Below are 16,628 nucleotides of genomic sequence, written 5' to 3'. Positions count from 1 at the left end.
TAACCCTAAGACTAAACCTAACCATAAAAAAGTTTTTTTAACCTAACCCTAACCTTAAGCCAAACACCAAACCCTAACCCTAACCCTCATCCTTAACCTAAACTTCACCCTAAACCTAAGCCTAAGCATGACCCTAAAACTAAACCTAACCCTAAACTATCCCCTAACTCTAGCCCTAAGCCTAAACCTAACCCTAATTCTAACCCTAACCGTAACACCCTAAAACGTCAGCTTAACTGTAAACATAACACTAACAATCACACGAACACCTAACACTTTCCCTAACCCTAACCCTATTCCTCATCCTAGCCCTAACCCAGACCTAAACCTAACACTTACTCTAACCCTAATCTTTACTCTAACCTTAACTCTACCCTAACCCTAACCCTAAACCTAACAATAGCTCTAAACCTGACCCTAACCCTAACCCTAATCCCTAGCGCTAACTCTAACTCTAAACCTAACCCTACCCCTAACCGACCCCTACCCTTTACCGTAAACCTAGCCTTATGCCTAACCTTACCACTACCCTAACCCTAACCCTATACCTAACCCTAACACTGACCTTAACCCTACTCTGACCTTAACCCTACTCTATCCTTAACCCTAACCCTGACTATTAACTGAAACTTCACCCTAACCCTAAGCCTAACTCTAACTCTAACCGTAAGCATAACAATTATCCTAAACCCTCACTTTAACTGTAAACCTAACCCTAACCCTTAACCGTATCCCCAACCCTAAACCTAACACTATCCCCAAACTTATCCCTAACCCTAATATGTACAGTAACCCTAATATTAACCCTAAACTTAACCCTACCATAACCATACACCTAACCCTAACACCCTAAACCTAACGTCTAAAAAAAACTATCTGTAATCCTAACCGTTATCCTGACCCTCACCCTTATCCCAAACTTCACACTAACCCTAAACCTAACCTAACGCTAACCCTAAACATAACGCCTGACCCTAACCCGAACCCTAAAACGAACCTTAACAGTAACCGGAACACAAACCCAAACTCTAGCCCTAACCATGAAAATAACCCTAACCCTTTCCTAAACTTCATCCAAACCCTAACCCTAACCTTAACTGTAAACCTACACCTAACCCAAAACAGAACCTTAAACCTAACTCTAACAAGAATGCTAGTTCATCTGTAACCCTAAACCTAAGCCTTACAATAGCCCTGAAACTGAGCCTAAACTGAATCCTAATCCTAACCCTAGACCTAATCCTAACCCTAACCCTAAATAGAACACTCACTCTAACAAAACCTGAACGTAAACCTAAATCTTACCCTACGCCTAACCCTAATCCTAACCCTAAACATAACCCTAACTCTACCCCTAATCATAACACTTACCCTAAGCCCTCACCTGAACTGTAAAACTAACCGTAACCCTCACCCTAACCCCTAATCATATCCCATAACCCTAACCCTAATGCTATCCCTAACCCTAACCCTAACACTACCCTGAAAGCCCTGATCCCAAAAGATAACCCTAACCCTAACCCAAAACCGAACCCCTAACACCAAAGCCTAACACAAACCTTAACCCTAACACTCACACTAACCCTAAAGCTCATCATAAACCTAACCCTAACGCTAACCCTAAAGCAAACCTAACCATGACCAGAACCACAATGCCTAACGGGAATCCTCAACCAAACCCTAACCCTAAACTACACCTCTAACCCCTAACACTTTACCAGAACCATAATCCTAACCCTACCCAAACCTAACCCTAAAACTAAACCTCACCAAAACCAAAACGCCTAACACAAACCCTAACCCTAAGCGTAACACTAAACTTAACCCTAGCCTAAAATCTAACCCTAAACCTAGAACGAAACAGAACCCGTAAACTTAACCCTAACCCTAAACATAACCTTAACACTAACCTGAAAACTAACCCAAACCTTAGCCATAACCCTAACCTTAACCCTCAACCTATCTTAAAATTCACCCTATCCCTAATCTAAAGTTAATTCTAACTTTAACCCTAACCCTCGCCCTAAACCTAACTCTAACCTTAACCTTGGCCCACCTGTAACCCTAAAACTAACCCTTACAATAACTCTGACCCTAACCCTCGCCCTAAACCTAATCCTAATCTTAACCCTGACCATTACCCTAACCTAACCTTAACCCTAACTTTAACCCTACCATAAACTCAAACCTAACCCTAACCCCTAAGCCTAACTCTAACCCTCACCCTAAACCGAACCCTCACCCTTAACCAAAATTTCACCCTACCCATAACCGGAACCATGACGCTAACTCTAACTCTAACCCTAATCCTAACCCTGTGATTGACCCTACACCCTCAGCTTAACTGGAAACCTAGCAATAACCCACACACTAACATCTAAACCTAAAGCCTACCCTTAACCTAACCCTATCTCTAACCTTAACCTAGCCCTAAACCTAACCATGACTTAACCCTAACACTTACCCTAACCCTAAAACTAACCTTAACCCTAAAACTAATTCTAACCTTAACCCTAACCCTAACCCCTAACACTAACCCTAAGCTCAACCCTCACCCTTAACTTAAACGTCACTCTAACCCTAACCCTAAACCGAACCCTAAACCTAAAGCTAAACCTAAACCTGACCCTAACATTAACCCGAACAGCAAAACCAAACCCTAACACTAACACTAACCCTAACCCTAAATCGAAGCCTAACCTGATCCTAACCTTAACCCAAACACCTAACTCTAATATTTCCACTAACCCTAATCTTAACCTTAACCCTAAACCTAAGCCTAACCCTAAAACAAAAGCTAACCCTAAACTATCCCCTAACTCTAGCCCTAACCCTAAACCTAAAACTAATCCTAACCCTAACCCTGACCCTAACCCTTACACGAACCCTAAACTTAACACTAACCTTACCTCTACTCTAACACTAACCCTAACAATGACTCTAAACCTGACCCTAACCCTAACCCTAAACCCTAGCACTAACTCTAAATTTAAACCTAAAACTAACCCTAACCAAGCCCTACTCTTTACCGTAAACCTAGCCTTAACCCTAACCTTACTCCTACCCTAACCCTAACACTAATCCTAATCCTAACTCTAACCTTAACCCTAACCCTTACCCTAAGCCTCACTATTAACTGAAAATTCACCCTAACTCTAACCCCAACCATAACACTTACCCTAAACCCTCACCTTAACTGTAAACCTAACCCTAACCCCTAACCGTATCCCCAGCCCTAAACCTAACGCTATCCCTAAACTTATCCCTAACCCTAAACCAAACACGAACGGTAACCCTAATCTAGCACTAACCCTAACATTAACCCTAAACTTAACCCCAGCCTAACCATAAACCATACCCTAACACCATAAACCTAACCTCTGACAGTAAGTATAATCCTCACCGTAATCCTAACCCTTATCTTAACCCTCACCCTGAACCTAAACTTCTCTCTGACCCTAAACCAAAACCTAACACTAACCCTAAACGTAAGTCCTAACCCTAACCTGAACACTAAAACTAACCTTAACACTAACCTGAACACAAACCCAAACTCTAGACCTAAACCTAAGAATAACCCTCACCCCATCGTAAACTTCATCCAAACCCTAAGCCTAACCTTACCCTAAAGCTAAACCTAAAACAAACCCTAACCTTAAACCAAACACTAACCATAACGCTACTCCACCTGTAACCCTAAAACTAAGCCTTATATTAGCCCTGAACCTAACCTTAGACCTAATCCTAATCCTAACCGTAGACCTATCCTAACCCTAAACCTAACTCTAACCTTGATCCTAAATAGAACACTAACACTAACTCTAAGTCTAAACCTGAACCTAAATCTTACCCTACACCTAACCCTAAACCTAAAACTAACCCTAATACTTAGCCTAAACCAAACCTTAACTCTAAACCTAACAATAACCACTCACCCTAACTCTAACCCTAACCCTAACACGAACCCTCACCCTTAACCAAAATTTCACCCGAACCATAACCCTAAACCTACCCTAACTTCATTCAAACACTAGCCCTAACCAAAAGTAACACTAACACTAAACCTCATCCTAACTCTAAACCTAAACCTAACCCTAACAATGACCCGATCCTGAACCCTAACCCTAAAACTAAAAAAAACTAAAGGTAACACTAAATCTCCCCCAACCCTGACCCTAACCCTAATCCTAACCATAAACCTAACCCAAACCCGAACCTTAACCCTAACCCTGACCCTAACTCTAACCCTACTCTTAACCCTAAAACTTTCCCTACAAACTCAGCTGAAATGGAAACCTAGCACTCTCACCCTAATATCTAAACCTAACCCCAACCCTTAACCTAACCCTGTCACTAACCTAAACCTAGCCCTAAAGCTAACCATGACTTAACCCTAACACTTACCCTAACCCTAACTCTAAACCTAACCTTCACCCTAAACTTAATCCTAACCTTAACCCTGACCCTAACCCTAACCCCTAACCCTAACACTAAGATCAACCCACACCCTTAACTTAAACTTCACCCTGACCCTAACCCTAAACCAAACACTAACACTAACCCTAAACCTAACCGTAAACCTGACCCTAAATTAATCCAAACACCTAACCCTAACCCTAAGACTAAACCTAACCATAAAAAAGTTTTTTTAACCTAACCCTAACCTTAAGCCAAACACCAAACCCTAACCCTAACCCTCATCCTTAACCTAAACTTCACCCTAAACCTAAGCCTAAGCATGACCCTAAAACTAAACCTAACCCTAAACTATCCCCTAACTCTAGCCCTAAGCCTAAACCTAACCCTAATTCTAACCCTAACCGTAACACCCTAAAACGTCAGCTTAACTGTAAACATAACACTAACAATCACACGAACACCTAACACTTTCCCTAACCCTAACCCTATTCCTCATCCTAGCCCTAACCCAGACCTAAACCTAACACTTACTCTAACCCTAATCTTTACTCTAACCTTAACTCTACCCTAACCCTAACCCTAAACCTAACAATAGCTCTAAACCTGACCCTAACCCTAACCCTAATCCCTAGCGCTAACTCTAACTCTAAACCTAACCCTACCCCTAACCGACCCCTACCCTTTACCGTAAACCTAGCCTTATGCCTAACCTTACCACTACCCTAACCCTAACCCTATACCTAACCCTAACACTGACCTTAACCCTACTCTGACCTTAACCCTACTCTATCCTTAACCCTAACCCTGACTATTAACTGAAACTTCACCCTAACCCTAAGCCTAACTCTAACTCTAACCGTAAGCATAACAATTATCCTAAACCCTCACTTTAACTGTAAACCTAACCCTAACCCTTAACCGTATCCCCAACCCTAAACCTAACACTATCCCCAAACTTATCCCTAACCCTAATATGTACAGTAACCCTAATATTAACCCTAAACTTAACCCTACCATAACCATACACCTAACCCTAACACCCTAAACCTAACGTCTAAAAAAAACTATCTGTAATCCTAACCGTTATCCTGACCCTCACCCTTATCCTAAACTTCACACTAACCCTAAACCTAACCTAACGCTAACCCTAAACATAACGCCTGACCCTAACCCGAACCCTAAAACGAACCTTAACAGTAACCGGAACACAAACCCAAACTCTAGCCCTAACCATGAAAATAACCCTAACCCTTTCCTAAACTTCATCCAAACCCTAACCCTAACCTTAACTGTAAACCTACACCTAACCCAAAACAGAACCTTAAACCTAACTCTAACAAGAATGCTAGTTCATCTGTAACCCTAAACCTAAGCCTTACAATAGCCCTGAAACTGAGCCTAAACTGAATCCTAATCCTAACCCTAGACCTAATCCTAACCCTAACCCTAAATAGAACACTCACTCTAACAAAACCTGAACGTAAACCTAAATCTTACCCTACGCCTAACCCTAATCCTAACCCTAAACATAACCCTAACTCTACCCCTAATCATAACACTTACCCTAAGCCCTCACCTTAACTGTAAAACTAACCGTAACCCTCACCCTAACCCCTAATCATATCCCATAACCCTAACCCTAATGCTATCCCTAACCCTAACCCTAACACTACCCTGAAAGCCCTGATCCCAAAAGATAACCCTAACCCTAACCCAAAACCGAACCCCTAACACCAAAGCCTAACACAAACCTTAACCCTAACACTCACACTAACCCTAAAGCTCATCATAAACCTAACCCTAACGCTAACCCTAAAGCAAACCTAACCATGACCAGAACCACAATGCCTAACGGGAATCCTCAACCAAACCCTAACCCTAAACTACACCTCTAACCCCTAACACTTTACCAGAACCATAATCCTAACCCTACCCAAACCTAACCCTAAAACTAAACCTCACCAAAACCAAAACGCCTAACACAAACCCTAACCCTAAGCGTAACACTAAACTTAACCCTAGCCTAAAATCTAACCCTAAACCTAGAACGAAACAGAACCCGTAAACTTAACCCTAACCCTAAACATAACCTTAACACTAACCTGAAAACTAACCCAAACCTTAGCCATAACCCTAACCTTAACCCTCAACCTATCTTAAAATTCACCCTATCCCTAATCTAAAGTTAATTCTAACTTTAACCCTAACCCTCGCCCTAAACCTAACTCTAACCTTAACCTTGGCCCACCTGTAACCCTAAAACTAACCCTTACAATAACTCTGACCCTAACCCTCGCCCTAAACCTAATCCTAATCTTAAGCCTGACCATTACCCTAACCTAACCTTAACCCTAACTTTAACCCTACCATAAACTCAAACCTAACCCTAACCCCTAAGCCTAACTCTAACCCTCACCCTAAACCGAACCCTCACCCTTAACCAAAATTTCACCCTACCCATAACCGGAACCATGACGCTAACTCTAACTCTAACCCTAATCCTAACCCTGTGATTGACCCTACACCCTCAGCTTAACTGGAAACCTAGCAATAACCCACACACTAACATCTAAACCTAAAGCCTACCCTTAACCTAACCCTATCTCTAACCTTAACCTAGCCCTAAACCTAACCATGACTTAACCCTAACACTTACCCTAACCCTAAAACTAACCTTAACCCTAAAACTAATTCTAACCTTAACCCTAACCCTAACCCCTAACACTAACCCTAAGCTCAACCCTCACCCTTAACTTAAACGTCACTCTAACCCTAACCCTAAACCGAACCCTAAACCTAAAGCTAAACCTAAACCTGACCCTAACATTAACCCGAACAGCAAAACCAAACCCTAACACTAACACTAACCCTAACCCTAAATCGAAGCCTAACCTGATCCTAACCTTAACCCAAACACCTAACTCTAATATTTCCACTAACCCTAATCTTAACCTTAACCCTAAACCTAAGCCTAACCCTAAAACAAAAGCTAACCCTAAACTATCCCCTAACTCTAGCCCTAACCCTAAACCTAAAACTAATCCTAACCCTAACCCTGACCCTAACCCTTACACGAACCCTAAACTTAACACTAACCTTACCTCTACTCTAACACTAACCCTAACAATGACTCTAAACCTGACCCTAACCCTAACCCTAAACCCTAGCACTAACTCTAAATTTAAACCTAAAACTAACCCTAACCAAGCCCTACTCTTTACCGTAAACCTAGCCTTAACCCTAACCTTACTCCTACCCTAACCCTAACACTAATCCTAATCCTAACTCTAACCTTAACCCTAACCCTTACCCTAAGCCTCACTATTAACTGAAAATTCACCCTAACTCTAACCCCAACCATAACACTTACCCTAAACCCTCACCTTAACTGTAAACCTAACCCTAACCCCTAACCGTATCCCCAGCCCTAAACCTAACGCTATCCCTAAACTTATCCCTAACCCTAAACCAAACACGAACGGTAACCCTAATCTAGCACTAACCCTAACATTAACCCTAAACTTAACCCCAGCCTAACCATAAACCATACCCTAACACCATAAACCTAACCTCTGACAGTAAGTATAATCCTCACCGTAATCCTAACCCTTATCTTAACCCTCACCCTGAACCTAAACTTCTCTCTGACCCTAAACCAAAACCTAACACTAACCCTAAACGTAAGTCCTAACCCTAACCTGAACACTAAAACTAACCTTAACACTAACCTGAACACAAACCCAAACTCTAGACCTAAACCTAAGAATAACCCTCACCCCATCGTAAACTTCATCCAAACCCTAAGCCTAACCTTACCCTAAAGCTAAACCTAAAACAAACCCTAACCTTAAACCAAACACTAACCATAACGCTACTCCACCTGTAACCCTAAAACTAAGCCTTATATTAGCCCTGAACCTAACCTTAGACCTAATCCTAATCCTAACCGTAGACCTATCCTAACCCTAAACCTAACTCTAACCTTGATCCTAAATAGAACACTAACACTAACTCTAATTCTAAACCTGAACCTAAATCTTACCCTACACCTAACCCTAAACCTAAAACTAACCCTAATACTTAGCCTAAACCAAACCTTAACTCTAAACCTAACAATAACCACTCACCCTAACTCTAACCCTAACCCTAACACGAACCCTCACCCTTAACCAAAATTTCACCCGAACCATAACCCTAAACCTACCCTAACTTCATTCAAACACTAGCCCTAACCAAAAGTAACACTAACACTAAACCTCATCCTAACTCTAAACCTAAACCTAACCCTAACAATGACCCGATCCTGAACCCTAACCCTAAAACTAAAAAAAACTAAACGTAACACTAAATCTCCCCCAACCCTGACCCGAACCCTAATCCTAACCATAAACCTAACCCAAACCCGAACCTTAACCCTAACCCTGACCCTAACTCTAACCCTACTCTTAACCCTAAAACTTTCCCTACAAACTCAGCTGAAATGGAAACCTAGCACTAACTCTCACCCTAATATCTAAACCTAACCCCAACCCTTAACCTAACCCTGTCACTAACCTAAACCTAGCCCTAAAGCTAACCATGACTTAACCCTAACACTTACCCTAACCCTAACTCTAAACCTAACCTTCACCCTAAACTTAATCCTAACCTTAACCCTGACCCTAACCCTAACCCCTAACCCTAACACTAAGATCAACCCACACCCTTAACTTAAACTTCACCCTGACCCTAACCCTAAACCAAACACTAACACTAACCCTAAACCTAACCGTAAACCTGACCCTAAATTAATCCAAACACCTAACCCTAACCCTAAGACTAAACCTAACCATAAAAAAGTTTTTTTAACCTAACCCTAACCTTAAGCCAAACACCAAACCCTAACCCTAACCCTCATCCTTAACCTAAACTTCACCCTAAACCTAAGCCTAAGCATGACCCTAAAACTAAACCTAACCCTAAACTATCCCCTAACTCTAGCCCTAAGCCTAAACCTAACCCTAATTCTAACCCTAACCGTAACACCCTAAAACGTCAGCTTAACTGTAAACGTAACGCTAACTATCACACGAACACCTAACATTTTCCTAACCCTAACCCTATTCCTCATCCTAGCCCTAACCCAGACCTAAACCTAACACTTACTCTAACCCTAATCTTTACTCTAACCTTAACTCTACCCTAACCCTAACCCTAAACCTAACAATAGCTCTAAACCTGACCCTAACCCTAACCCTAATCCCTAGCGCTAACTCTAACTCTAAACCTAACCCTACCCCTAACCTACCCCTACCCTTTACCGTAAACCTAGCCTTATGCCTAACCTTACCACTACCCTAACCCTAACCCTATACCTAACCCTAACACTGACCTTAACCCTTCTCTGACCTTAACCCTACTCTATCCTTAACCCTAACCCTGACTATTAACTGAAACTTCACCCTAACCCTAAGCCTAACTCTAACTCTAACCGTAAGCATAACAATTATCCTAAACCCTCACTTTAACTGTAAACCTAACCCTAACCCTTAACCGTATCCCCAACCCTAAACCTAACGCTATCCCCAAACTTATCCCTAACCCTAACCCTAATATGTACAGTAACCCTTATATTAACCCTAAACTTAACCCTACCATAACCATACACCTAACCCTAACACCCTAAACCTAACGTCTAAAAAAAACTATCTGTAATCCTAACCGTTATCCTAACCCTCACCCTTATCCTAAACTTCACACGAACCCTAAACCTAACCTAACGCTAACCCTAAACATAACGCCTGACCCTAACCCGAACCCTAAAACGAACCTTAACAGTAACCGGAACACAAACCCAAACTCTAGCCCTAACCATGAAAATAACCCTAACCCTTTCCTAAACGTCATCCAAACCCTAACCCTAACCTTAACTGTAAACCTACACCTAACCCAAAACAGAAACTTAAACCTAACTCTAACAAGAATGCTAGTTCATCTGTAACCCTAAACCTAAGCCTTACAATAGCCCTGAAACTGAGCCTAAACTGAATCCTAATCCTAACCCTAGACCTAATCCTAACCCTAACCCTAAATAGAACACTCACTCTAACAAAACCTGAACGTAAACCTAAATCTTACCCTACGCCTAACCCTAATCCTAACCCTAAACATAACCCTAACTCTACCCCTAATCATAACACTTACGCTAAACCCTCACCTTAACTGTAAAACTAACCGTAACCCTCACCCTAACCCCTAATCATATCCCATAACCCTAACCCTAATGCTATCCCTAACCCTAACCCTAACACTACCCTGAAAGCCCTGATCCCAAAAGATAACCCTAACCCTAACCCAAAACCGAACCCCTAACACCAAAGCCTAACACAAACCTTAACCCTAACACTCACACTAACCCTAAAGCTCATCATAAACCTAACCCTAACGCTAACCCTAAAGCAAACCTAACCATGACCAGAACCACAATGCCTAACGGGAATCCTCAACCAAACCCTAACCCTAAACTACACCTCTAACCCCTAACACTTTACCAGAACCATAATCCTAACCCTACCCAAACCTAACCCTAAAACTAAACCTCACCAAAACCAAAACGCCTAACACAAACCCTAACCCTAAGCGTAACACTAAACTTAACCCTAGCCTAAAATCTAACCCTAAACCTAAAACGAAACAGAACCCGTAAACTTAACCCTAACCCTAAACATAACCTTAACACTAACCTGAAAACTAACCCAAACCTTAGCCATAACCCTAACCCTAACCCTCAACCTATCTTAAAATTCACCCTATCCCTAATCTAAAGTTAATTCTAACTTTAACCCTAACCCTCGCCCTAAACCTAACTCTAACCTTAACCTTGGCCCACCTGTAACCCTAAAACTAACCCTTACAATAACTCTGACCCTAACCCTCGCCCTAAACCTAATCCTAATCTTAACCCTGACCATTACCCTAACGTAACCTTAACCCTAACTTTAACCCTACCATAAACTCAAACCTAACCCTAACCCCTAAGCCTAACTCTAACCCTCACCCTAAACCGAACCCTCACCCTTAACCAAAATTTCACCCTACCCATAACCGGAACCATGACGCTAACTCGAACTCTAACCCTAATCCTAACCCTGTGATTGACCCTACACCCTCAGCTTAACTGGAAACCCTAGCAATAACCCACACACTAACATCTAAACCTAAAGCCTACCCTTAACCTAACCCTATCTCTAACCTTAACCTAGCCCTAAACCTAACCATGACTTAACCCTAACACTTACCCTAACCCTAAAACTAACCTTAACCCTAAAACTAATTCTAACCTTAACCCTAACCCTAACCCCTAACACTAACCCTAAGCTCAACCCTCACCCTTAACTTAAACGTCACTCTAACCCTAACCCTAAACCGAACCCTAAACCTAAAGCTAAACCTAAACCTGACCCTAATATTAACCCGAACAGCAAAACCAAACCCTAACACCAACACCAACCCTAACCCTAAATCGAAGCCTAACCTGATCCTAACCTTAACCCAAACACCTAACTCTAATATTTCCACTAACCCTAATCATAACTTAACCTTTAATCTAAACCTAAGCCTAACCCTAAAACAAAACATAACCCTAAACTATCCCCTAACTCTAGCCCTAACCCTAAACCTAACACTAACCCTAACTCTAACCCTGACCCTAACTGTAACACCGTAAAACATCAGCTTAACTGTAAACCTAACACTAACCCTCACACGAACCCCTAACCCTTTCCCTAAAACTAACCCTATCCCTAACCCTAACCCTAACCCTGACCTGAACGTAACCCTTACATGAACCCTAAACTTAACACTAACCTTAACTCTACCCTAACCTTAACCCTATCCCTAACCCTAACCCTAAGAATAACTTTAAACCTGACCCTAACCCTAACCCTAAACCCTAGCACTAACTCTAACTCTAAACCTAAAACTAACCCTAACCTAGCCCTACCCTTTACCGTAAACCTAGCCTTAACCCTAACCTTACTCCTACCCTAACCCTAACCCTAACACTAATCCTAATCCTAACTCTAACCTTAACCCTAACCCTTACCCTAACCCTCACTATTAACTGAAAATTCACCCTAACTCTAACCCCAACCATAACACTTACCCTAAACCCTCACCTTAACTGTAAACCTAACCCTAACCCCTAACCGTATCCCCAACCCTAAACCTAACGCTATCCCTAAACTTATCCCTGACCCTAAACCGAACACGAACGGTAACCCTAATCTAGCACTAACCCTAACATTAACCCTAAACTTAACCCCACCCTAACCATAAACCATACCCTAACACCATAAACCTAACCTCTGACACTGAGTATAATCCTCACCGTAATTCTAACCCTTATCTTAACCCTCACCCTGAACCTAATCTTCTCTCTGACCCGAAACCAAAACCTAACACTAACCCTAAACGTAAGTCCTAACCCTAACCTGAACACTAAACCTAACCTTAACACTAACCTGAACACAAACCCAAACTCTGAGACCTAACCCTAACAATAACCCTCACTCCTTCGTAAACTTCATCCAAACCCTAAGCCTAAACTTAACCCTAAAGCTAAACCTAAAACAAACCCTGACCGTAAACCAAACTCTAACCATAACGCTACTCCACCTGTAACCCTAAAACTAAGCCTTATATTAGCCCTGAACCTAACCTTAGACCTAATCCTAATCCTAACCGTAGACCTATCCTAACCCTAAACCTAACTCTAACCTTGATCCTAAATAGAACACTAACACTAACTCTAATTCTAAACCTGAACCTAAATCTTACCCTACACCTAACCCTAAACCTAAAACTAACCCTAATACTTAGCCTAAACCAAACCTTAACCCTAAACCTAACAATAACCACTCACCCTAACTCTAACCCTAACCCTAACACGAACCCTCACCCTTAACCAAAATTTCACCCTAACCATAACCCTAAACCTACCCTAACTTCATTCAAACCCTAACCCTAACCAAAAGTAACACTAACACTAAACCTCACCCTAACTCTAAACCTAAACCTAACCCTAACAATGACCCGAACCTGAACCCTAACCCTAAAACTAAAAAAAAAAACTAAACGTAACACTAAATCTCCCCCTAACCCTGACCCTAACCCTAACCATAAACCTAACCCAAACCTGAACCTTAACCCTAACCCTGACCCTAACTCTAACTCGAACCCTACTCTTAACCCTAAAACTTTCCCTACAAACTCAGCTGAAATGGAAACCTAGCACTAACCCTCACCCTAATATCTAAACCTAACCCCAACCCTTAACCTAACCCTATCACTAACCTTAACCTAGCCCTAAAGCTAACCATGACTTAACCCTAACACTTACCCTAACCCTAACTCTAAACCTAACCTTCACCCTAAACTTAATCCTAACCTTAACCCTGACCCTAACCCTAACCCCTAACACGAACACTAAGATCAACCGTCACCCTTAACTTAAACTTCACCCTGACCCTAACCCTAAACCAAACACTAACACTAACCCTAAACCTAACCGTAAACCTGACCCTAAATTAATCCAAACACCTAACCCTAACCCTAACCCTAACCTTAACCCAAACACCAAACCCTAACCCTAACCCTCATCCTTAACCGAAACTTCACCCTAAACCTAAGCCTAAGCCTAACCCTAAAACTAAACCTGACCCTAAACTATCCCCTAACTCTAGCCCTAAGCCTAAAAACCTAAAAAAATCCTAAACCTAACCCTAATTCTAACCCTAACCATAACACCCTAAAACTTGAGCTTAACTGTAAACCTAACACTAACCCTCACACGAATCCCTAACACTTTCCCTAACCCTAACCCTATTCCTCATCCTAGCACTAACCCTGACCTAAACCTAACACTTACTCTAACCCTAATCTTTACTCTAACCTTAACTCTACCCTAACCCTAACCCTAAACCTAACAATAGCTCTAAACCTGACCCTAACCCTAACCCTAATCCCTAGCGCTAACTCTAACTCTAAACCTAACCCTACCCCTAACCTACCCCTACCCTTTACCGTAAACCTAGCCTTATGCCTAACCTTACCACTACCCTAACCCTAACCCTATACCTAACCCTAACACTGACCTTAACCCTACTCTAACCTTAACCCTAACCCTGACTATTAACTGAAACTTCACCCTAACCCTAAGCCTAACTCTAACTCTAACCGTAAGCATAACAATTATCCTAAACCCTCACTTTAACTGTAAACCTAACCCTAACCCTTAACCGTATCCCCAACCCTAAACCTAACGCTATCCCCAAACTTATCCCTAACCCTAACCCTAATATGTACAGTAACCCTTATATTAACCCTAAACTTAACCCTACCATAACCATACACCTAACCCTAACACCCTAAACCTAACGTCTAAAACTATCTGTAATCCTAACCGTTATCCTAACCCTCACCCTTATCCTAAACTTCACACTAACCCTAAACCTAACCTAACGCTAACCCTAAACATAATGCCTGACCCTAACCCGAACCCTAAAACGAACCTTAACAGTAACCGGAACACAAACCCAAACTCTAGCCCTAACCATGAAAATAACCCTAACCCTTTCCTAAACGTCATCCAAACCCTAACCCTAACCTTAACTGTAAACCTACACCTAACCCAAAACAGAACCTTAAACCTAACTCTAACAAGAATGCTAGTTCATCTGTAACCCTAAACCTAAGCCTTACAATAGCCCTGAAACTGAGCCTAAACTGAATCCTAATCCTAACCCTAGACCTAATCCTAACCCTAACCCTAAATAGAACACTAACTCTAACAAAACCTGAACGTAAACCTAAATCTTACCCTACGCCTAACCCTAATCCTAACCCTAAACATAACCCTAACTCTACCCCTAATCATAACACTTACCCTAAACCCTCACCTGAACTGTAAAACTAACCGTAACCCTCACCCTAACCCCTAATCATATCCCATAACCCTAACCCTAATGCTATCCCTAACCCTAACCCTAACACTACCCTGAAAGCCCTGATCCCAAAAGATAACCCTAACCCTAACCCAAAACCGAACCCCTAACACCAAAGCCTAACACAAACCTTAACCCTAACACTCACACTAACCCTAAAGCTCATCATAAACCTAACCCTAACGCTAACCCTAAAGCAAACCTAACCATGACCAGAACCACAATGCCTAACGGGAATCCTCAACCAAACCCTAACCCTAAACTACACCTCTAACCCCTAACACTTTACCAGAACCATAATCCTAACCCTACCCAAACCTAACCCTAAAACTAAACCTCACCAAAACCAAAACGCCTAACACAAACCCTAACCCTAAGCGTAACACTAAACTTAACCCTAGCCTAAAATCTAACCCTAAACCTAAAACGAAACAGAACCCGTAAACTTAACCCTAACCCTAAACATAACCTTAACACTAACCTGAAAACTAACCCAAACCTTAGCCATAACCCTAACCCTAACCCTCAACCTATTTTAAAATTCACCCTATCCCTAATCTAAAGTTAATTCTAACTTTAACCCTAACCCTCGCGCTAAACCTAACTCTAACCTTAACCTTGGCCCACCTGTAACCCTAAAACTAACCCTTACAATAACTCTGACCCTAACCCTCGCCCTAAACCTAATCCTAATCTTAACCCTGACCATTACCCTAACCTAACCTTAACCCTAACTTTAACCCTACCATAAACTCAAACCTAACCCTAACCCCTAAGCCTAACTCTAACCCTCACCGTAAACCGAACCCTCACCCTTAACCAAAATTTCACCCTACCCTTAACCGGAACCATGACGCTAACTCGAACTCTAACCCTAATCCTAACCCTGTGATTGACCCTACACCCTCAGCTTAACTGGAAACCCTAGCAATAACCCACACACTAACATCTAAACCTAAAGCCTACCCTTAACCTAACCCTATCTCTAACCTTAACCTAGCCCTAAACCTAACCATGACGTAACCCTAACACTTACCCTAACCCTAAAACTAACCTTAACCCTAAAACTAATTCTAACCTTAACCCTAACCCTAACCCCTAACACTAACCCTAAGCTCAACCCTCACCCTTAACTTAAACGTCACTCTAACCCTAACCCTAAACCGAACCCTAAACCTAAAGCTAAACCTAAACCTGACCCTAATATTAACCCGAACAGCAAAACCA

Source organism: Elephas maximus, chromosome 23 (genome assembly GCF_024166365.1).
Source record: "Elephas maximus indicus isolate mEleMax1 chromosome 23, mEleMax1 primary haplotype, whole genome shotgun sequence".
In the NCBI taxonomy this organism is placed as follows: Eukaryota; Metazoa; Chordata; class Mammalia; order Proboscidea; family Elephantidae; genus Elephas; species Elephas maximus.
The sequence above is the reverse complement of the archived record's forward strand: the minus strand, read 5'-3'. Positions refer to the sequence as shown.